The sequence below is a fragment of the Triturus cristatus genome, chromosome 3_1 (genome assembly GCF_964204655.1).
Source record: "Triturus cristatus chromosome 3_1, aTriCri1.1, whole genome shotgun sequence".
Lineage (NCBI taxonomy): Eukaryota > Metazoa > Chordata > Amphibia > Caudata > Salamandridae > Triturus > Triturus cristatus.
In genome coordinates, this window is record NC_140583.1 from 675,906,620 (window position 1) to 675,931,306 (window position 24,687).

General features: G+C 49.9%; 1 protein-coding gene across 4 annotated transcripts in view; it reads right to left on the reverse strand.

The window, feature by feature from the left end:
• The window catches only part of SLC67A1 (solute carrier family 67 member 1), a 937,984-nt gene that overhangs the window by 860,338 nt on the left and 52,959 nt on the right, over positions 1-24,687 (reverse strand). The window contains exon 1 of one of the 4 annotated variants that reach the window (XM_085644747.1): positions 21,618-21,676. The exons of 1 other annotated variant lie outside the window; for it this stretch is intronic. The gene's annotated coding sequence lies outside the window, so the exon portion shown is untranslated. Of the gene's footprint in view, positions 1-2,577; positions 2,647-5,957; positions 6,201-21,617; positions 21,677-24,687 lie in introns of those variants that run through there. 2 more of the 4 variants (XM_085644745.1, XM_085644746.1) reach the window with 2 other exon arrangements.

The window sequence follows — 24,687 nt, forward strand, 5'->3', positions numbered from 1 at the left end:
TGTTTTTTTTTTTTTATTATTATCTTTACTTGGGGTATAGTGTTTCTGAGTTTTACAGCCATAGACGTTTTTGTTATAGAGGAAATTAAAAGAACAAGCATTGGTATAGCCAATAGGTCTTGCTTTTGGGACCTTATACGTATTTAGTTATGCAGCACAATATCCTTGCATGGCTAAACACTTATAAGGTCCCAAAGGCGAGACCTATTGGCTATGCTAATGCTTGTTCTATTGGGAGGCTCATTCAGGTAGACTGTGCAATCATTTCGTGGTACAGCACAATGCTTTTAGAAGAAAGACTCAGAGGACTCTTTGTATGAAGCTGCTAGGTGGCCCCAATGTATAATTCTTATCTGCGAATCACTATGCTCTTCACTACAGATCGGAGTAATAGTCAACGATATATTAAATGTCCTGCATCCATAGCAGTGGTATACTGTTCATCATGCTGTACAGTAGCTAAGGCATAGTTCACTTTGGCTAACAGAAATACAATTTGTGCTTACGCTTCTTACATGTCTCACTAAAGTAGCATTACACTAAAGTTCTCTCTGTTGTGGGCCAGACAGGGGGAGAGTAAAATGTTGAAGGCTCCCTTATAATAGGAGACAGAATGTTCTTGTTAATAACACTGTTAGTGACATCTGTTTTAAAATCTTCAGACAAAGAAAACATATATTTATAACAATCCACAATGCCAGATTATTCCCTTGGAAACTTCGGAACACTCGTTCAATTATAGGGGGAACTAACTCTAACCCACTTTCTGGAGCCTGGCGTTCACCCTCCGTCGTTGGCATCAGACACATCAGAGTAATGTATGGTTCCTCTAGCTGCAAGAGTAATATTTTACACTTGGTCTTCCATCATACAAGCAAATAATATCTTTCTGAGTAGGTGCAGTAGAAGTCGTAGCCAAACAACTGTGTGGATGCAGGGACAGGTTGGCAAGGACATGTCAAAGTCCAGCAGGATAAACGTGTGCACTCAGAGTGTGAATAAAGACATGCAAAGCCAGATTCAGGCGTTAAGTAGGGGAGGTGTACAAATTAGATAATTGCGACAAGATAGTACCTGCTCTGGTTCTGGTCGCATCTCTGGGATTAAAACGATGTCCGTGTTTGGTAAGCCTTTAATATCCTCAACCGTGACTCATACTGTCCCACGAGGGAATGAACTGTAGTCCAAAGGCTCAAATGCAAGAATGAGCTCGAGAATTTGTAGGTCTAAACATTTTTACGTAAGTATAAAAAATATATATATTTGCTGCTCTTTAATTATGTTGGTGTTTAAAGCACCCAGGGCGATTTCAGATTCCATCAAACTTTATCAATTCTTCGGGTAATACAGTCCATATTCCTTTCATAAACATTTATACTCTGTCTTCACGTATTTTAATGGGCTCCCCACAAAACTCAACTAGTATCTGGCTTAGTGAATGAAACATTTAGAATGTCATGTCCTAGAACACAGTGGCGCTGAATCCCAATACTGTCAGTCTGTGGCCAAAGAGTTAATTAACATCAATATGTTTGCTATGTTCTTTGGGTTCCATTACGCTCACATGCTATTAAACGTTTGTTCAAATTATTTAAATGCAATAAAAACGAAAGGTCACTCTGAATTCTATGCTTGGCGTAGAATTGGACACCGTGGAAAAAAACAGCCTCCTTCGTCCAGAAATGCCCTGGATTTTGAGCTCTGAACTGGAAAAGTTTTAGATATGGCTTAAAAAATATATATATATCACACAACACCTAAAAACGTCCAACACAAGCATAAAGACAGGGGTAGTCTAATGTTACCTCACTGGCATTTGTGTAGCACACGTTATTACGCTGTTAATGCCTCATTCATAGCACTTAAGTGAATCTCATCCTATACAGTTTAATCCTATAAACAAGTCCATTAAAATATATACATTTTAATCATAAACCTGAAGAGCCCGAGGCCAAGTGTCAGTGTTCTTTACATTATGGTACGCGTAGTACTAGACGTATGACGAGGTCAGCAAAAACACTTCTATCAGAATACAAATAAAAAGATAACTGCATGAGAATTGGCATCCTATAATTATCAATCTGACTAGGTGTAGTTGTAGCAGTTATTACAACATTCTACAATCACAACACATCCAACAACTTAATAACCCATGAGAGCTATCAGCCAAAATCTACCTTGACTGTCGGAAGAGGGATTAAGGCAGGGTGCCACTTCAGAATAGGGTCCGCAGCACAGTGGCGAGCGATGCACGAAGTATTTTAAGGGCGAGAACCAGGCTGGCATAACGGTTCTAGTTTCTTGGCCACTGCTTGGTAACAAATTAATACTGGCCTCTTTATTATATGCATGGACAAACGCCCGGTCGAGAAGGACAATGTGCATCGTGGTTTATCTTAGGTTATATCAATATTGGTGGCTTTATCAAACAGTTTTAACATAAAAATAGAAGATGAAAAGTGTCTACAAATCTGCAGCAATACTGCGGTGTCTGGGCAGCCCATCCTGCCTCCTAAACTCTAAGCCCGGCAAGGTCTAACCTTCAAGCACTGCAAAAGTGCAGACTCCCTTACTTACCTAGTACCCTGAAGCGTGCGCCTGATCCCTCCTCTGGTTCACCTTCCACAATGTAGACTACGAGCCTCCCTGAATGACAGACAACAAGCAGAGCAGTCAGCTGATGCCATCATGTGACGGGGAGGTGTTGAGTGGTCATGTGACATAATCCCAAAAGAATATAGGTTCATTGCTTGAGATTCCATAGAAAGAGAAAACGTTTTACCGATAAACTCTGATGCAGCAGTAAGCCTCACATTCAAAACAAGCATTGGCCGCGCGGCCCTGAAAGTGACGTGGCCGCGAAAGCGAAAGTGTTCTGCTTAATGAGGAAGAGATGGGGGGGCGGGTTGGCGCGGCCCTGAAAGTGACGGGGGAACTGCTTAATGAGGAAGAGAGGGGGGCCGGTTGGCGGCCCTGAGAGTGTTCTGCTTAATGAGGAAGACAGTTATGTGCGATCTGTGGTGGGGAAGGGGGAGGGGATTGAAGTGCAAGCAAAGCGGAGAGAGGCACGCAAGGCTTAATGAGCCATGACACAAACCCACATGGCGGCTGAGCGCATGCACGTGCGACCGCAAACTTTAGGCCAGCAAAAGCCTCTGGTAGCACTTTGAAAACCCCCTTACCAAATGTCCCGCAGAGCAGCACATGCGCTGGCGCAGGTGAGACCTAAAAACGGCCCTCCTCCACAGAGCCGGTGATGCGTATCAAATTGCACCTAAGGAAAATTGAGTTTCTCCCACCAGGCCTCAGCTTAACAAGATGCTTCTTTATGGCTGACACAGATACCAGCCCGGATCAAAGGCACAGCATTCCAAGTCGGCGCTTAAATATCAATCAGCCGGACTTCAAGGCTTCGTATCGAAAATGGGCCCAACGTCAATTAACATGTCCTTTTAAGCTGCACGAGGTTGTTTGTGAGAGGTAAATACTGTACTCCAGCACAAAATGCATGCAATGTGAAAGTCTTTGTTCTGCACCCGGGACCTGTGGGTCACCTGCAGGCTACGGGAACACCAAAGGCAAAATCTCTCAAAATGTGTGCGCACTCAATTTTACATATTTTTTTTTGTCCTTGTTTGAGGAGATACAGTGTTGCGTGGACAATAGAAATTAGACAATAGAGACACGTTCTCGTTAAACCAGTCTCCTGGTTGGTGTCTGTAACTTCTGTAGGCGAGGTCGTCCCCTGGCGAACAGATTCCACGCCAGGTACATTCTTACACAGCATGCTTTATTGAAAAATATAAACATCTCACTCCTCCTCTAACTTTACCCAACATTTATGAAGTGCAGCGTACATCACATAGTAAAATGTGGTTAGAGGGAGCCAGGCATGCGACTGACACTGCCCCAGCCCTGCCGGTCCCAGAAATATGTCACCAACATTCCTCGCTGCCCTACAGAACAGAACGCCCCTAGTTATCGGTTGAGCTGAGGAGTTCATTGGCAACAGTCTGACCGCCCCCCAACCCGCCTTTCTACAAAAGGCCCCACACATAACATGAAAGAGCAGCGCGAGTGAATGGAAGGTCACTTCTGCGCATTTCAGGAGGAACCAGTTATTTTGTGAGGGGCCTCCCGAGGGATTATGTTTTCACATGTTTTCTCTTCTAATGCCAAAGGAATCAAGTCCCTGGCTGCAGCCTCCCGACGTTTCTGTCACCCTGAACTGAGCCCCATTCCTTAAGATAGCTAGCTGCAATCAGCCGAGGCCAGGAAGGAAAACAAGGGGAGGCAAAGAAGGGAGAGGCTGCTGGGGGTGGGCTGCTTAGTGCGTGGGCACCCCGGTATCTGGAGGCTGCTCGAGAGCTCAGTGCGAGGACACACTGGGATTTGAAGACTGCTGGGGAGCTCAGTGCGAGCTGCAAAGACAACCCAGTGTGCGAGGGCATGTGAAGGCTGGTGGGAGGTCAGTATGAGGGAAGCTGGGTCTCTGGAGGCTACAGGGGAGCTCAGTGCAAGAGTTTACCGGTATGTGAAATATGCTAGGGTGGGCTGGTGGGAGCTCAGTGTGAAGGCGTATCTTAAGGCTGCTCGAGAGCTCAGTATGAGGACAGTCTGGTATATGGAGACTGCCGGAGCTGGGCCCGGAGCTGGGCCAGGGAGCTCATTGCAAGGGCACCCCAGTATCTGAGTTGCTGGGGAAAGGCTGGTGGGAGCTCACTGTGAAGGCACACTTTATTGCTATTAAGTGCATGTGTGGCATTGGGTGCTTGGAAACTAACAATATTTGCAATTCAATAGGTCTCACATTTGCGAGAATTTAAGCTATTGACATTTACAGTGCCAATAGCTCAAAGTCTCGTAAATGCAAGACCTATTGCATTGCCAATGCTTGTATTTTGAGTTATTGCAACATGACATGCCACACAAGAGAAACCCACATACTTAAAACAAGCCAGATCTACTAGCTTTGCCAGTGCTTGAGTGCTCTATCAGATAAATGAATAACAAAATGTATTTCATTGTGAATAATTAGAATTGAAAATGTTTCAATTCTGAAAATATGTGACTGAGTTAAACATTACTAAGGTTTATGGAAGTGGTAGTAGCCTTCATGGTGTCGTAGACACCCCCGTTCTCCTCTTACCTTTCTTCTGTAGTCTCTCGCTGCAGACACCTACACCCTTTCAATCTTTGTTTCTGAAATCCCTTATTTGCATATATTTCACTTTCCCCCAATTACCATTACCACATATATGATTATTTCTTATATGGGTTCTGCAGAGAGGTCAAGGATTGGATGTGCATGGAGTCTGCAGACCTCTATGGCCCACTGACAGACACTGTGAGAAAATCCCACAGCCCTCTGCTTCAACTTCAGAACTCAGAGTTGTGCAGCTCATAAACACCCATCCACAAACTGAATTTACACTGACAACCACAAGTGACTCAGTTAAATCAATGCTGCATGAAAAACAACTGAGAAACAGCAACTGAGAAAAAAGCAAATACTCTATAAGATGAAGTAAAGCATTTAAAATGTAAACCGGGATTGCATCATTGATATATAATACCTTTAGAAGTACTGTTAAGGACATCAATACAGAATCCGCATCAAAGTCGGTCTGAGACCGGGCAGGACCCGGCCCACTTAAAACAGTTTTAATTTGGGCTGAACTGAAGACACTGCTTTCATGTGTAAATTCCCAGTCCCCCAGACAAACCGTACAATTCTGCACATTGTATGGCACTTTACAACTTTTGGCTAAGCTTTGAATCGTAGATATCGCTGTATCTGACAGAAAGATTACTGCGGGAGGTCGGAGGACTGCAGTGATTTCCAAACAAATTATAAAACACATTACATTTCTATGCCACAGCTCCGGTTTCAACATGAGCACTAAAAAAACATTAATTCAGTGTCTGCCGAAGTAGATCGAGGACATCTGACTCACCGCGCCTTCACAAATCCTGGCCGGGTTTCTCTTCCACGGTGAGGTCGGAGCATAAAGTGTCTGGGAGGTGTAATCCTACAACTTCCTGCTTTACAAGCACGGGAAAGTTCAGGGAGGGACTGAAAATTACCATTGCTCTGAAAGCCTGTTAAACCGCTTATTTGTGTAAGGTCCTTACACTGCTAAAGGCGCGCGCTCTTGTGGGCGATTGCAGCAGAACTCACTTAAACTGCAGCGTAGTGTTCGTTCGATGGGCATGACATTAAACAGTGGCGGCTGGTGGGATCTGAAAGTAGTGGGGCGTAAAAGTCCGAAACAGTAACACACAGGATATCACACAGAACACAACAGTAACACGCATGACATCACACAGAACACAACTGTAACACACAGGACCTTACACAGAGCACAACCGTATTACACAGGAAATCACACAGAGCACAATAGTAACTCAGAACACAACAACAACACACAGGACATCACACAGAACAACGGTTGGTTGTTGGGAGAATACTTGTCACAACACGCATCACACAATACTGTCAGTTGAATGTTTTTGGAGCAGGCCCAACATCACATATTTTAAACAAAAAACTCTTGAAAAGATTTTCAAGGTTGAACTCAGGTTGTGCCAACCTCAGGACCAGTAATGAAAGTAATTATTCTGCCTTTCCAACGTCAACACTTTTATCGGTGCTAGGAAGATAAGGGCTATGAGAGGAATAAAAATCTGTTATATCAGATGGGGCTGAAGTTTGGAAATGCTTTACTTTTTTTGAGGAAACAAGGAAAATTAAAGCCCCTACTGCCCCAAGCCATAAATTAATGTATCTTTAAAGGCAGCAGCACGAGGGACGCTGAAACTCATCGCTCGGACTGCATCGTGCTCCGAGCTGATTCCCTGATAACGTGCTCCTAGTCTCCCCCTCCTCTGCTCGCACCACAGCCAGAGTTTCCTCCGGAAGCTGAAACACCAATATCACGGGAGCTGTGCCCCTATGCTACCGTTCACCTCAACCACCAGCATGAAAACAACAATGTAAAATCGCATCTTAGTAAAAAAAAAAAAAACACTGCATAGTGTCCTTACCTCCATGCTCCATGTTGAAATTCGTGCTCTGAAATACACCTTTCTGCCCAGCATAAAGACATGATGGTATGCAAGCGTCGGAAGTATTTTACATATTGCTTGACGTTATAACCCCCGCACTGCGCCCAACCGGTGGAACTTATTCTCTAGCCCCCAGCCCCACTGGCATCCCAAGAAACTCAGCCAACAAGGATGTTAATTGTTGTGGTCGTTTATTATGGTTATACACAAACTGGTTATCCGTCACATTGGGGTTATTTGCGAACTGCCATGTCTTCGGTCACAAAGCCTTGTCCACATTGCATTAGCAGCTCCTGTTGTGGTACATCCAGTTCGTAAATACCCCCAACCAGTTCTGTTGTTAGTCCTTGGTAGTCCTTTTTTGTCCTGTTACCACTGGGACCACCATTTGGTTGGTCACCCACGCCCTTTGCGTGTAGGGAGGGGTAGCTTTTCCCCGGAGTTAGGCCCCCAACTCGCTACCTTTTGTGCTCTGCCGACAGGCCGAGTCTGGGCCGCGAGCGCCGTCTCCGTTTGCTACCCTCCTCCTTGGCCCGGCCACCTCACCCTGCCATGCGGCATCCCAAGGTGAGAGGGCCTTCTTCTACACACCGCCCTGTCGGTGTGTCTCCTTAGCCAACCATTGTACAGTTTTTCCACCAACGCTCGTGTTGCTGTCCAGCACTGCGACACTGCTGCTTCGTAGGTGTGGGTGGGTGGGTTCCGAAAATTCTTCCTGGTGCGCCACTCTCCCTGCTCCACGAAGGTAGGAGTTACCTGGGAGAGCGGCTGCTTATATCCCCCCCACGTTTCCCGCCGTCCGTGCAACGCACCCCCATTGGGGGGTTCGTACCTCGCTTCGCCCCCACATTGGACGAGGTGGGGGGGGGTTTGTCGCCACTACGATGTCCCGGGGGCGGGGGCTCCCACCTGCCGCCTCTGGTCGCCGTCGGCGCCCAGAACCGGTTTCTCCCCACCTTTGGCGCGGCGTGGGTTATGGCGCCGGCCCCTGAGCCTCTCTCCCCCTTCGGGTGAGCCCGGCGGCCTCTGCAATAACCCCCGCACTGCGCCCAACCGGTGGAACTTATTCTCTAGCCCCCAGCCCCACTGGCATCCCAAGAAACTCAGCCAACAAGGATGGTAATTGTTGTGGTCGTTGCTGGCCGCAGATTTTATTATGGTTACACACAAACTGGTTATCCGTCACATTGGGGTTATTTGCGAACTGCCATGTCTTCGGTCACAAAGCCTTGTCCACATTGCATTAGCAGCTCCTGTTGTGGTACATCCAGTTCGTAAATGCCCCCCAACCAGTTCTGTTGTTAGTCCTTGGTAGTCCTCTTTTGTCCTGTTACCACTGGGACCACCATTTGGTTGGTCACCCACGCCCTTTGCGTGTAGGGAGGGGTAGCTTCTCCCCCGGAGTTAGGCCCCCAACTCTCTACCTTTTGTGCTCTGCCGACAGGCCGAGTCTGGGCCGCGAGCGCCGTCTCCGTTTGCTACCCTCCTCCTTGGCCCGGCCACCTCACCCTGCCGTGCGGCATCCCAAGGTGAGAGGGCCTTCTTCTACACACCGCCCTGTCGGTGTGTCTCCTTAGCCAACCATTGTACAGTTTTTCCGCCACGCCGCAAGGAGGCTCACGTCTTCTTGTGGCTCCCCCCTTCGCTATTGTGGGCTTTTTTTTTTTTTTTTTATCTCCAACCTGCCATAGCCATTGCGCCCCAAAGGTAGTACCAAAATACTTGCAATCCTTCCTCTGACAGATGGACCCCGTCCTTGCCATACAACTCTTGGCGCCCGGGGTGGATCAGACCGTGTCTGATGGATTCCATACCGTTGATTTTGCAAAATTTGTGCATAGCGATGTTCAATTTCCTTCTGGCATTTTCTACTGCTTTGTGCGATTCAGCACCCCTCCATTGCCTCCTGCTGATCATGTCGGATCATATGATGGTCGTGCCATCGAGGGCTGCGGATGCCCTCGTGAGGTCATCCTGGATGGCCTGACCTAAACCTTTCCTTCCCATCTGGGTCAAGTCGTTGCCCCCGAGGTGGATGATCAGGATGTCTGGGTGCCATGCTGCGTCCGCCTGCAGGTTTTCAAGTGTCGGCCTCAGCTGGCTCCATTTCATCCCTGGCTGGCCCAGCCACCGGATGCACGTGTCTTTGGGCTTGCCCGCCATCCTGTGGCCTGTCTGCTGCCACCATGTACGCATCCTGGACACGAATGAATGGCCCACTACCCACACCAGCCGGGGGCGCTCTCCTGCTGAAGAAAGGATCCGCACATCAGACAGTCATTATGCAGCTCTCCCCTTGTTTTTTTTTTTGTTTTTTCTTGTTTCTTTCGTGGCCCCTGCCGTGCGGCATCCCAAGGTGCCACACTGTGCCACTCACCCTGCCGTGCGGCATCCCAAAGTGAGTGGCACTGACCCTTCCCCGGTGTGGCCTAAAGCAGTTGTGGTCTGATGTATGCTTTGTATGCCCTGGACCGCCACCGGCCCACTTCCTGGATTCTAGCCTCCGGCATACCGTGCTGCGACGCCGCTGTTGCTGCGCCAATCCTGAAAGAGTGAGGGGCAAATGCTCGCGGGGGCAGCCCGGCTTTGGCGAGGGCCTGTCGCATCAGGGCAGTAAATTGGAATCTACTCAGGTTGCTTCCGTGAGGGCTTGACCACGCCGCGAGGGAGGCGTACGTCTTCCTGCGGATCCCCCCTCTCTGTGATGCTCGTAATTTTTTACTTCTGCTGCTCTTTATATGCAGCCTGTTGTCAATGGTGTGCTCTGCTCCCTTGCCATGATATAGCGGTACTCTTGCTCACCATTCTGCTTCATCAGCATCGTCTCATCTCGCCGTGGGCCAAACCAGATATCAACTGGCAGCTGGAAGTTGGCCTGCTGCCTTCATCTTGCCATGCATGCCACTTACTTCTGCACGTTTATTCAATGCGCATGTGATATACAATTGATCACCAAAAGAAAAACAACTTGGACTTCAACAAGTGGGTTGTGGTCTCTGGTATCTCTCCAGCTGCTTGTCCCTGTGTGCTTTCTCACACTCTCAAGCAAGAACCTATGCCTTGGATGCCATCGTGTATGCCTTGCGTTGTATAGAAAATGGCTGCCGCTGAACTGCCCCTTTAAGTTCAAAGCAGCATGTTGGCAATTAACCTGATTGCGCTGCTCTGGAGCATTTGACTCCTGCTTTAAAGGTAGCGCCATGATTGGAGCTCCTGTGAGTTATTGGAATCTATTTCTACCTAAGTTTACCTGTTTCTGCAGTGTTAGGATACGAAGACTGGAGAAATCGTGCATTCTGCACTATACCTTGCACCATACATTGCTGGTACCTGTGGCTCCTGCCGTTAAACCGGCGGCACTGCTAAAGCCGAGGTTATGTTTAACCTCGGTGTGCTCCATACTGAGAAGAGGTGGAAGGGGTCTGGCTTAGCTGGTAATAACTCGGTGGTCACTGAACTCACGCAGTTTGCCGCAACCCCCAAGTCCTTGTGTTACACTGGGAATCACTTCAGTTCTCCATCAATCTCCTGACTCCTGTGTCAGGAGCGTGACATGTGACCACGCACCATGCCGGGGTTATGGATCAATACAATTTGCATTTGGCACACCGCTCTATGTTTGAATCACAGCTTCTGATACCGGCTGCATGGGTACATCTGTCAGTTTTGCTGAAAGGTCTCAACTCCATTTGAGCCCACCCTCATACCGCAAATGTATTGTCTGCCGCAACGAGGATCTCCTCGCACGGCACAGGTGTATGGCATAGTAACAGCTTTTGTTTCCACTGCTTCCTGGGACTCCCTTCCTCCTACACGTAAATTTGGTTGTCAACTCGCAATTCCCCATGTCCCTCCTGCACATTTAAGCATGAGTCATACGCGCAATTCAATCAAGTGGCGTGGGTGCACCAGATCGCACTCTCGCCCATGTCCTCAAGGACCAGTATACTCTAAGGTAGCTGCTTGTGACATGCTCCATTGGATTACCGTAACTCATTTCCACTTGGTAAAATTTTTGCATTGGCAAAGAATCATTTGCCTTGACTTTGTAAGCGCGCCCAATCCACATTAGTATTTTCGGACTATTATTATTATTTATTACCACTATAATTTGTTTTAATTTATATATATTTTTTTTAAATTGCAACTTTAATATACAGTATACCACGTAATTGTGCATTTCTTTGTGGTATTTGTTTACATCGGACATCTTACGTCACCATACCCCCCAACTCGACAGGGCTTATTTCGTACTTGGAGAGCCAGCATCACGAGTTGGCCCCACTGGGTTACGTATTTGTAAAGCGCACGTTCTCACAGGATATCTCGGCGCTCCGTAACAGATGTTTATTGTTATGAATAAAACTTTGCCCTCATGGAGCTTAAAGTGAGTTTCGCATTAGTGTCCCTGACTGACGTTCATCAGACGCATTTATTAACCGTCCCCGCACTGGTTGTCTTTTCATAAAAGTAGGGAAGCTTTTTTATTTTATTTTTAAATTATTATTATTTATTTTTTTAAATTACAGGCACATCATTCCCTTCTTGCCTGCTTCGACTTCAGTTTGTAACACATACTTGCACCCACCAGCAATTTTACCAAACGTACTCGGTTTAACTTAATGGGCTGACCATGTTGGCAGGCGCGTGCGCCTTTGTAGCTGGTCATAACTCGTCCTGATCATGCACCAGGCTGGTGCCAGGCCCGCCCTGTTCCAGGAAGTACCCCGACTTTCCACGGCCCTCGCTATGCATGCTACTAACTCCCTTGCGAGGGGACTCTACTTACTTTTGATCCATTTACATAGAAATATTCTATTTGCATAGTTTTTCGCACAGAGTACTTTACAGTGAGGATAGGTTGGGGAGGTAATTTCCCCTTACCCTTGAGTCATCAAGTAACCCTCATAAAAATTGTATCTAGAAGGTCGCACTTGGGGGGGTTTGCAAGGAAGGACAGTTTCGCTACAATTACATCAACAAGCGCCAGGTCTACCAGTGCATTTGGTAGTAAAATGAAAGACCCTGTCTGGATCTCGGGTACCTGAAGCCACATGGTAACACTACTAGATACGCCTATTTCATGTCCAACCTACATGAAATTTGTCTTTTACATTTTTCTCAGGTCGCGCACGCTCCTCCTTGTTGCCCTTACACTCAAAACAAGGTTATCTGTAACCGTAATTCAACAACTCTTTGATATAAATTATTAATCTACTGGCATTTGCCTGTAGCTCTGTGCATGAGAATTGCCTGGAATCTCCTGACCTCGCGGTGACTACCAAACACCTCATGCTTACTGTTGGCATTGCCACCCACAATTCACCATGTGCACAAAATGCTTACTTTCCTTACCGTCTGTAAAGAGTTTTGAAGCACATTCGAGGCCTGGCAAAAGTGCTATAGAATGGTGCACCACCATATATACAATGCTTTAAACATATTCCTAATCATTCTGCAACATTGCAGAGAGAACGAGGAGCCCTTGCCTCTGTGGACGCTCCCTCCCTCCTTTTAGGAATTACTTCCGGAAATTGCACAGCTATCACGGGATGTTTGGCCAACGTGCTGATCGCATCTCTCTGTTGTGCAAGCGATCGTGCGCTGTCAAGCAATGGCCCCCGTTCTGCCAGTGTCTATGCATTGCAAACTATCTACCCCAGGCTGGAAGGCCAAAACTCATTATGGAGCGACATCACACCAGCACCCTATGCTCCCCCCATTACCTTCTGCGCATGACCCAGGCCAGTGCTCACCTCAACCTCGCCTTTGTCACCGCCCGCCTTTTCATGGTGTTCTCCGTGGGCAGCTGGGCACTGCCTCCTTTTCGGATCGCGGGAGTTCGGCGGCGCCACAATCACTGGCTCCTCGTGGCCGGCCATGCAGAGTTACGTCACTGCCCCCGCTGCTGTCCTCCACCATCCAGATTCCCTCTGCCCCGGGTGGCGAGGGGAATCTTGCTATTCGCCTCAGGCCTTAAATCGATGGCGCTCAGATGCCTTAGACGTCCCACAGGCCTGGGGGAGTGATTCTTCCATGATCGGGCACCATTTTTCCTCACAGGTTGCAGCCATCATCACGGATCTCTTGCCTCGCCCGCTGGGCGCCCCGTCCTACCTCGGAATGCTCGTCAGAGGCAGGAGGCGGCAGCACCCGGGGCTTGTCCGGGCGCCCAACTAACGCCGCGTGTTTCGCCGACTCCGCCCCGGCTGGGCCCCGCTGCGGCACTCCTCTCCTGTCGCTTGAACCCCTCGTGGAGCTTGGGGAGAGATCTTACCACCACCATATGGTGCAATGGGTCCTCCGGCTGAAAGCCGAAAATTCTTCCTGGTGCGCCGCTCTCCCTGCTCCACGAAGGTAGGAGCTACCTGGGAGAGCGGCTGCTTATACCCCCCCCCACGTTTCCCACCGTCCATGCAACGCACCCCCATTGGGGGGTTCGTACCTCGCTTCGCCCCCCCATTGGACGAGGTGGGGGGGTTTGTCACCACTACGATGTCCCGGGGGCTCCCACCTGCCGCTTCTGGTCGCCGTCGGCGCCCAGAACCAGTTTCTCCCCACCTTTGGCGCGGCGTGGGTTATGGCGCCGGCCCCTGAGCCTCTCTCCCCCTTCGGGGGAGCCTGGCGGCCTCTGCAATTCCCGGTGGAATGCCTGACGTCTGTATGCTTCTGCCTGACTTGCTTAGGGGAATTGGTTTCACTAGGCGATGCAAACTGAAGCCCCGCATGGTGCCAATCTTGGCAGACTTGAAGCCACCGACACCGAGAGATTCGCACGAGCTTCGTGCCCTGGCAGCTGTAATTCTCTGGCGCTGGGAAAGGCCTCCCATCAGAAGCATATGCCCCCCTTGCATCGCCCGATGCCTCTGTGCTGAAAGATGCCCGGCATTGATCAGCCCCCACCTGCCCTCTCGTGCTTCCACCCTGCACGCCCCCCGCTCATTTCCGTTACACGTCCTGATCTGTTTTTTACTTTATGCATCTCCCGGTGATGTTGAGGCATCCTGTGCATGTGCCGACCCGGCCCGCAGGTTGTTATTAAAAACACTTCTGGGCCCTCTACTATTGTTTAGTAGAAGTGAAGCCTCCAGTCGGCACGGCGCTTTCCCGGCTCCCTGCACGCCTCGTCACACCGCATCTCTTTTTATTTTTGGCACAGGGTGCATGCATGCACAAATCTTTTAAGTTAAAGCTCACCTTTCATTCGCTGCATGCATAAATAAAAACATCTTAGCTCACAGGCGTATCTCAGTCCTCACCCTACACTGCGGGTACATTGCTCAGACTGCAAACATGGCGTCCCTCAAAAGTACAGGTACCTGTTTTAAACTGAAAACAACAATTTAAGGAAGCGATTTCAAAAGTCGCAGCCCTCGAGTCATGATGCCGCCGCCCGACTTTACATGGGAGCCAATGATAACGCTGTGAGGCGCAGTAGAGAGCGCCCCAGCCGCGCCATTTTCTCTATGTAGGCTGCATGCAGCAGCCTACCTAGAGAACAAGCATTTACAATGCAATGGTCTCGGCATTGTTAAAGTTAAAGCTATTGGCATTGCTCATGACATTATTTTTGTTTATGTTTTTGTGTTTAAAACATTTAAAGAAACGGCATTGTTATTTACAATGTCAATAGCTTAATCACTCTCAAATGCGAGCACTGATCGCTACTTCTGACCCACTTCCGCCCCTTTACCCCTTTCAGTCCGAGCTTAAAATTCAAACAGCACTCGGTGGCTCTCAGTGCTTCACGAGGTACAGCCCCTCTCTCAAGAATGTTGCAAAGAAAAACGTTCTAGTGTTATTTCCTTACACGTCTTTCAAAACGTGAGAGCAGGGAAGACAGGCCAGATAATTAAAAGCAGCCCAGACCTTAAAAAGAAACCGAAACATGGAAAACGTCCGCTTCTGGAAGCCCCGCTGCTAGCAGTGAACAAATGTTGAAAAATGCATCATCCCGGGACCACCGAGCAATACAGAGAAAAAACGTACTCGATGTAGAAATATAGATAGATTAGTGTCATACTAGTAGCTTAGTCAGGGTGGTACACTTCACATAACGTGAAAGACATCGCAGTAGTAGTGTGATACACATCGCATGACACTCAAGGCTGACATCACACAAACCTGACTCCCCCCTGGTAATGAGGTCCGATGCTAACGGGTCTGCCAAATGAGCACTTCGTTGCTCGATTCTGTAAAAATAAAATCAACAAAAGGCGGGCAGCCGCACACATCTAAACATAAGCACATGTCATACAATCTTACCGGCCTCTTCATAAACTGTTCAATTTTAGACGAATAAGGACGCTACTTACAAAAGGGTGGCACGCAACTAGCGGACATCCTAACCCTGCTCTGGCTCCTGTGGTTATGCCTACTTGGTGTTCCGTATTAATGCAACTCGTCATAGCGTTGTTACGTGAAACGCTAAAATGCGGATGAGGGCGGCCATCTTAGGAGCGTCAATTGAACTTTATTCAGAGTACTGTGCATCTAGCGGTGCTGGAGTGAAAGTAAATATATCTAAAGCTTCCTCTAATATAAAGAGGATGTATAATGTTCCCACAATGTCGCCAAGGATCAAGTGGACATTCGAGGACGGTAACCAAATAGATTAGAGTACATTGTAAGGTACCTTTATACCCAGCGTTAAGTGTTCATTTGTGATTATAAATGGGACATGGACGCGGTTTTCGAGCGCATCTCTTCGCCCCTTGCCCAGATAGTGCAAGCGGTGCTGTCTAAGACTGTTCTCAACAGGTGGGGGAGGAAGCATGCCTCAAACGGAGAAGAGCCAGCCTAAAATACAAGTCACTCCAGAGATGGTCGGAGTGCATGCATAGGTACAGAACACCACCGCCTTTCTCCGAGGCGAAGCAGAAATGCCTCGGAGAAACGCAGTGTTGTTTTCGGAATCGGGGGCGTGTTTTTCTTTTCTCTCCTCTTGCCATTGGCTGGAGGAGAAAATGAGAAAAGTAGCAAAAAACACGCCCCCGAATCCGAAAAGGACGGGGCCTGTTCAGAGAGACAAATCTCTTCTCCAATGGCTGGCCAGCATTCAAGAGGCCAGCCAATGGAGAAGAGGGGAGAAGAGGGGCAGGTTCAAGCCCCTCTTCTCCAAGTCATTAAATCTCGCGAGCGAGACTGCGCAAGCGCAGCCTTCGCTAGCCGAGACCTAAAAATGGAGAATGGGCGGTCCTGCTCAAGGGCAGGGGGGGAGTGGCCTACCCACTGTTGTGGGTCCTGACTGTTTGGTCGGCTCCAGGGCCGACCAAACAGTCAGTACCCACAACAGTGGGTAAGCCACTCCCCCCTGCCCTTGAGCAGGACCGCCCACTCTCCCGCACCAAACCAGGCACGTCTGCTTTCTCGCAGTGCGAGAAGCAGAAACATAAAATGGTCGTTTTAACCTTTGTCTGTTTCTGCCTTCTCGCACTGCGAGAAAGCAGTGGGCAACGATTGGCACCATGCGGGGCTTCAGTTTGCATCGCCTAGTGAAACCAATTCCCCTAAGCACAGGCCTGGGGGAGTGATTCTTCCATGATCGGGCACCATTTTTCCTCACAGGTTGCAGCCATCATCACGGATCTCTTGCCTCGCCCGCTGGGCGCCCCGTCCTACCTCGGAATGCTCGTCAGAGGCAGGAGGCGGCAGCACCTGGGGCTTGTCCGGGCGCCCAACTAACGCCGCGTGTTTCGCCGACTCCGCCCCGGCTGGGCCCCGCTGCGGCACTCCTCTCCTGTCGCTTGAACCCCTCGTGGAGCTTGGGGAGAGATCTTACCACCACCATATGGTGCAATGGGTCCTCCGGCTGAAAGCCGAAAATTCTTCCTGGTGCGCCGCTCTCCCTGCTCCACGAAGGTAGGAGCTACCTGGGAGAGCGGCTGCTTATACCCCCCCCACGTTTCCCGCCGTCCATGCAACACACCCCCATTGGGGGGTTCGTACCTCGCTTCGCCCCCCCATTGGACGAGGTGGGGGGGTTTGTCACCACTACGATGTCCCGGGGGCTCCCACCTGCCGCTTCTGGTCGCCGTCGGCGCCCAGAACCAGTTTCTCCCCACCTTTGGCGCGGCGTGGGTTATGGCGCCGGCCCCTGAGCCTCTCTCCCCCTTCGGGGGAGCCTGGCGGCCTCTGCAATTCCCGGTGGAATGCCTGACGTCTGTATGCTTCTGCCTGACTTGCTTAGGGGAATTGGTTTCACTAGGCGATGCAAACTGAAGCCCCGCATGGTGCCAATCTTGGCAGACTTGAAGCCACCGACACCGAGAGATTCGCACGAGCTTCGTGCCCTGGCAGCTGTAATTCTCTGGCGCTGGGAAAGGCCTCCCATCAGAAGCAAATGCCCCCCTTGCATCGCCCGATGCCTCTGTGCTGAAAGATGCCCGGCATTGATCAGCCCCCACCTGCCCTCTCGTGCTTCCAGCCTGCACGCCCCCCGCTCATTTCCGTTACACGTCCTGATCTGTTTTTTACTTTATGCATCTCCCGGTGATGTTGAGGCATCCTGTGCATGTGCCGACCCGGCCCGCAGGTTGTTATTAAAAACACTTCTGGGCCCTCTACTATTGTTTAGTAGAAGTGAAGCCTCCAGTCGGCACGGCGCTTTCCCGGCTCCCTGCACGCCTCGTCACACTGCATCTCTTTTTATTTTTGGCACAGGGTGCATGCATGCACAAATCTTTTAAGTTAAAGCTCACCTTTCATTCGCTGCATGCATAAATAAAAACATCTTAGCTCACAGGCGTATCTCAGTCCTCACCCTACACTGCGGGTACATTGCTCAGACTGCAAACATGGCGTCCCTCAAAAGTACAGGTACCTGTTTTAAACTGAAAACAACAATTTAAGGAAGCGATTTCAAAAGTCGCAGCCCTCGAGTCATGATGCCGCCGCCCGACTTTACATGGGAGCCAATGATAACGCTGTGAGGCGCAGTAGAGAGCGCCCCAGCCGCGCCATTTTCTCTATGTAGGCTGCATGCAGCAGCCTACCTAGAGAACAAGCATTTACAATGCAATGGTCTCGGCATTGTTAAAGTTAAAGCTATTGGCATTGCTCATGACATTATTTTTGTTTATGTTTTTGTGTTTAAAACATTTAAAGAAACGGCATTGTTATTTACAATGTCAATAGCTTAATCACTCTCAAATGCGAGCACTGATCGCTACTTCTGACCCACTTCCGCCCCTTTACCCCTTTCAGTCCGAGCTTAAAATTCAAACAGCACTCGGTGGCTCTCAGTGCTTCACGAGGTACAGCCCCTCTCTCAAGAATGTTGCAAAGAAAAACGTTCTAGTGTTATTTCCTTACACGTCTTTCAAAACGTGAGAGCAGGGAAGACAGGCCAGATAATTAAAAGCAGCCCAGACCTTAAAAAGAAACCGAAACATGGAAAACGTCCGCTTCTGGAAGCCCCGCTGCTAGCAGTGAACAAATGTTGAAAAATGCATCATCCCGGGACCACCGAGCAATACAGAGAAAAAACGTACTCGATGTAGAAATATAGATAGATTAGTGTCATACTAGTAGCTTAGTCAGGGTGGTACACTTCACATAACGTGAAAGACATCGCAGTAGTAGTGTGATACACATCGCATGACACTCAAGGCTGACATCACACAAACCTGACTCCCCCCTGGTAATGAGGTCCGATGCTAACGGGTCTGCCAAATGAGCACTTCGTTGCTCGATTCTGTAAAAATAAAATCAACAAAAGGCGGGCAGCCGCACACATCTAAACATAAGCACATGTCATACAATCTTACCGGCCTCTTCATAAACTGTTCAATTTTAGACGAATAAGGACGCTACTTACAAAAGGGTGGCGCGCAACTAGCGGACATCCTAACCCTGCTCTGGCTCCTGTGGTTATGCCTACTTGGTGTTCCGTATTAATGCAACTCGTCATAGCGTTGTTACGTGAAACGCTAAAATGCGGATGAGGGCGGCCATCTTAGGAGCGTCAATTGAACTTTATTTAGAGTACTGTGCATCTAGCGGTGCTGGAGTGAAAGTAAATATATCTAAAGCTTCCTCTAATATAAAGAGGATGTATAATGTTCCCACAATGTCGCCAAGGATCAAGTGGACATTCGAGGACGGTAACCAAATAGATTAGAGTACATTGTAAGGTACCTTTATACCCAGCGTTAAGTGTTCATTTGTGATTATAAATGGGACATGGACGCGGTTTTCGAGCGCATCTCTTCGCCCCTTGCCCAGATAGTGCAAGCGGTGCCGTCTAAGACTGTTCTCAACAGGTGGGGGAGGAAGCATGCCTCAAACGGAGAAGAGCCAGCCTAAAATACAAGTCACTCCAGAGATGGTCGGAGTGCATGCATAGGTACAGAACACCACCGCCTTTCTCCGAGGCGAAGCAGAAATGCCTCGGAGAAACGCAGTGTTGTTTTCGGAATCGGGGCCGTGTTTTTCTTTTCTCTCCTCTTGCCAATGGCTGGAGGAGAAAATGAGAAAAGTAGCAAAAAACACGCCCCCGAATCCGAAAAGGACGGGGCCTGTTCAGAGAGACAAACCTCTTCTCCAATGGCTGGCCAGCATTCAAGAGGCCAGCCAATGGAGAAGAGGGGAGAAGAGGGGCAGGTTCAAGCCCCTCTTCTCCAAGTCATTAAATCTCGCGAGCGAGACTGCGCAAGCGCAGCCTTCGCTAGCCGAGACCTAAAAATGGAGAATGGGCGGTCCTGCTCAAGGGCAGGGGGGGAGTGGCCTACCCACTGTTGTGGGTCCTGACTGTTTGGTCGGCTCCAGGGCCGACCAAACAGTCAGTACCCACAACAGTGGGTAAGCCACTCCCCCCTGCCCTTGAGCAGGACCGCCCACTCTCCCGCACCAAACCAGGCACGTCTGCTTTCTCGCAGTGCGAGAAGCAGAAACATAAAATGGTCGTTTTAACCTTTGTCTGTTTCTGCCTTCTCGCACTGCGAGAAAGCAGTGGGCAACGCCCAAACGCCCCTATGGAGGAGCCGCCACTGACATTAAAGAAACCGTTCATCCAGATAGTAGGGCAGGCAAGGGACTTATCTGCCTTACATGAAGTCATGCCTTTATTGGAGCATTTGCACAGTGCTTACTACTCCTATGTGCGGCACTGAAGCGCTTTCCCGCATGGGTACTGTAGTGACCTGCTGGTCACTGGCAGTGCTTAATTTGTGAAATATTTAGTGCCAGGGCTCTGACCAGGAGGCCACTGCAACTTGCACCACCCATCGCCCTTGTCATCCCTGCCAAAACAACTACTAACCATATCTCTCACATGTAAATGCGACAGTTCAGATTATTCCAGGCCCCAAAGCAAAAGGAATGGCTTGGGAGGCAGGTATTAGCAATTTAAATATATATTGTAATCCTAAACTGCCGTTGTTCTGCTCATCTCTAAATTAGATGAGCAGCGCCCCAATGTTGTGGACTGTTCTAAGTTTGGTGTTGACAATTAGGTGCCGGCCGAGTCCCGGAAACCAATTAAGTGCAGGTGCTGAGCACGGGAAAGCACCGGATCAAATTAAGCACTGGTTACTGGTCTAGTGTTCCTCTGTACCAGCCACTCCCAGAGGGCTGGCTGACACCCCACACCCATCCAGCACAGGCGTGACAGGACATGTGACCCTGAGAATAAAAGGGGATGGGCGCAGGTGCCCTGGGCCAGTTCCACCCAGTAACTAATGGTGTCTGTGTCTCAGTCATTAATACATTGGCGACGAGCGGGGAGCCCAAGTGTGCAGCTGCCTTGTTGTTTGGTGGCTGAGGGGGAGAGTGCTGCCCGTGTCGAGGTCACACCCTGCTTCTAGTCGTAGGAGGTGCCTAACCGCCTGCGGAGTATGGAAAAAGCACGCATGGAGAAGGAGGTGATCAGGAACCCACCCCGCGCTTGATGTGCCTGTGAATATATAGCGGCACTCAACAGCAGTAAGAACTGCGTGGGGAAAGCGAGAGCCCCGTATGGCGAAGTTAGGAAGCTGGTGGCATGCTCCGGCTACCGGCTTGCAGAGGCCCCAACTGAAGAGAGACCTGAGCATCGGAAGTGACTGCCCGCTGGGCATGAGGTGAGCCTGAGCGGGTGCATTGAAGTAGTCGGGTGAAGGGAAGAGCTAGCGTGGGGGAAAGGAAAATACCTCCAGAAGCCAGCGATGAGGCGGACCCCAAACCGGCACCGGTGAAGGACCGAAAGAGTGCGGCAAGGGAGAAGCGTGGCAGAATGGTGCCAGTCAGCCATACCGTCCAAGCAGCAGGAGGAGGAGCCGCTGTTCTGCTGGAGGCACCCGGTCGCTGGAGGTCATGGTGCTTGCTGACGTATCCTGCCTGAAGGGCATGCAGACCTGTGCAGCCAGATAAGGTGACCGGGTGCAGACTTGAGGAATGGTGTCTCTCCCCTCCCAGCGGATGAAGTTAGCACTGGACGCCGCACAGAATGAGGCATGAAAGACACCGGGAGGTGGAGCCGTTATAATACCCAAGACGCTGAGGAAGCCAGCAAGTCTCACCCCTCCCCGCCCCACCCGCATTGAACAAAAAAAAAGGAAAAAACAACTTACTGTGCAGGGGAGGAAGTCCTTCTGCAAAGTTCTGCTGCCTGTATGTGGCCCGCAGAGTAGATTCGGGCAGCGGGCCGTCTGAGAAGGTGCCCCATCCATGAGACTGGAGAGTGTGCGGCCAGCAGGATTCAGGGGGCGGACCTGGAGGTGCCCGCTATCAGCCGGTAATAGAGACAACTGGCGAGGGAGAGGCCAGGGGCGACCAGCAGCGAGAGAGAACCGACTGAGGCCATGCCGTGCGTGGGAGGGACTGGCGGCATGGGGGAAGCTGTTTCAATGACACATGACGCCGCAGACATTGACCAAGTGCCTGTCCTGTGAGCCGCTCTGTGGGGCGTAAGTGAAGAGCACCCAGCTGGGGATCGAGAGTGAGGGTGGTCGGTATTTTCAGTGTTTCCAAAAAAAGGCTGCAGCGTCTGGAAAGCTGCAGTGACCTGCGCTGTGAAGAGTGCAGCACTTCCACCTAGTGGCAGTAGACAGCAACGGCGCCAGGAACATAGTAAATGTTGTGGTGAGGAACGATGACCAAGGAAATGACTGCAGCACAGGGACAATTGATTCAGCGTAAAGGCGAAGGTGAGGAAAGTGCATAGGATTTGACTGAAATGGAAGACTCCCCCCGCCCCCCAGACCGTGTCATGCCATGTAAATAGTGATAGGAAGATACATTGATGATCAAGAGAGGCAGCATGGCCTGCCACGTGAGGAAAGTAGACCAGAGCACAGGGACTGCTCCTGTGACCCCCCCGTAAAGTGAGGACAATGGCTATACAGGAACTTGGAAGGACAAAGGCTGCCAGGTCCTGGGAGAAGGAATGCAGTGACACTTTGTGGCCACAGGTGGTCACTACAGCAGTAAGGACACCAGTGAAGTACTGCACTTGGACAGCAGGTCGGGTACAGGACTACAGCCCCAGGCAGCAAGTCTCTGAGGGACCGGAGGAAGTGCACAGCATGCGCGCCCAGTGGCGAAAGGATGCCACCCCAAGTGGAAGAAGGAAGTGTGCAAGCCGCCTGACGCAGGAGTACCCTCAAAGCAAGGAGAAAAGTGTGCCAAAGATCGTACCCTAGACACTGACGGTACAGGCTGTAGCCCGAGAGCGAGAAGTCAGTGAGGATGACCAGCGAGGTCAGGGAGAGAAGGTGACCTCAGAGAGAGAAGATATAGCCTGCAAGAGGTCAGCGAAGATGACCTGCAAGAGGACCTGCAAGAGGTCAGAAAGATGACCTGCAAGAGGTCAGCAAAGATGACCTGCATGAGGTCAGTGAGGATGACCTGCAAGAGGTCAGGAAGAAGATGGCCTGCCAGAGGTCAGGGAGAAGATTGACCTGCCAGTGGTCAGGGAGAAGATGACCTGCCAGAGGTCAGAGAAGGCGACCGAGGAGACGGACGTGAAGAGGACCAAGGAAAAGTCCGTGAAGAGGACCGAGGAGAGGTCCATGAAGAGGACCAAAGAGAGGTCAGTAACGAGGACCGAGGAGAGGTCAGTGATGATGACCAAGGAGAGGTCAGTGACAATGATCAAGGAGAGGTCTGACAAGATTGGCCAGAAGTCAACGTATGAAAGCCTACGAGAAGTAGTGAAAGGAAGAAGGTTGTGACGACAAGTCTGGTCACCGAACGAAGAGATTGCATTGTCCTAGGGGTAGGACAGGGCCAGGGAGACCCGTATGAAGTGCATCTCACATGGAGAGGCCTGGTCAGAGAAGAAGTGCAAGACCTGATGGGAATAGACCCCATCGCAAAGTGAAAGAACCAGAAAGAAGAAATCTTGTGGCATGACACCACTGCTGAAGAAATTTCAAGAAGAGAAAAGGAGAGGAGTGTGTTATCAGATAATTTGCACACCAAAAGATAAAGAAGATGACTGAGTGCAAGAACATCTGGAATGGAGCACAGTACCTTGGTAACAGCGGTGGCACCAGGAAAAGCTAGCTAGTCTCAGTCATTAATGCCTAGGGCCCTGCACCATTACAGGTACTAGGACGCTATATTGTGCGAGGTGTATCGTTAAGAGTGTGTTGTGTCGTGAGCCTATATGGGAAGTGTACTATTGCTAGCCAATGTGGGAAGTGTTTTGGTGTCGTGCTTGAGTGACCAGAGAATTGTTGTTATTATCTTGTCTTGAGAGACCTAATACCTCCATTTTATCGGTACACCACTTTTTATTCTTCGACTTTGCATTTACATATCATTGTCATTAGATCTTTTGATCCAATTAGCTCGATTAAAATGCACAGATATGCTAAATGACACCCTGAGTTAGAAATGCTGTGTCCCAGTGACATTTTTTCTTTCTGCAATTTTTTTTATATAGCGCAAACTCTGACCCGAAGGTATTGGAGTGCTTTACATGAGCACAGGTTACATCACACAAGGACACATTCATTTTTGTTAGGTACGGGGAGATCGAGTAATTTGCCCAGAAGCACAGGATGTTGAGCCGACCTCGAGACTCAAACTGGTTCCCCAGTATCAAAGTTGGTAGCTCTGGCCGTTAGTCTACATCCTCTCCTTTGACATGGAGTTATCCATCCACCCTGCTCGACAACCTCGCCAACCTCGGACTCAAACAGCTCGTCACGACTCTCACCCAGTCCGCCGGACACACGCTTGATCCCATCTTCTTCGCTAGCCCCCACATCTCCTTCAGCCACACCACCGTACTCTACTGGACCGATCATCGCTGCATCCACTTCACCCTCGAGAAGCCCACCACGCTCCACCACACCCAACAGACCCCCCGCCGCTGATGAAGCAAAATCACCGAAGACCAACTACACACTGCACTGAAACTGCCCTCATCGCCGCCACCGATGACATCAGGGCCCTGCTGGACAACGGTGAGACCTCATTCTTCTGGACCTGTCAGCCGCCTTCGACACCGTCTGCCACCGAACCCTACGCACCCGCCTCCACGACGCAGGAATCCGAGGCAAAGCACTGGTCTGGACCACCTCCTTCCTCTCCGGCAGAACACAGAGCATCCGCCTCCCTCCCTTCTGATCTGAAGCCACCAAGATCACCTGCGGTGTACCCCAAGGATCCTCGATCAGCCCGACGCTGTTC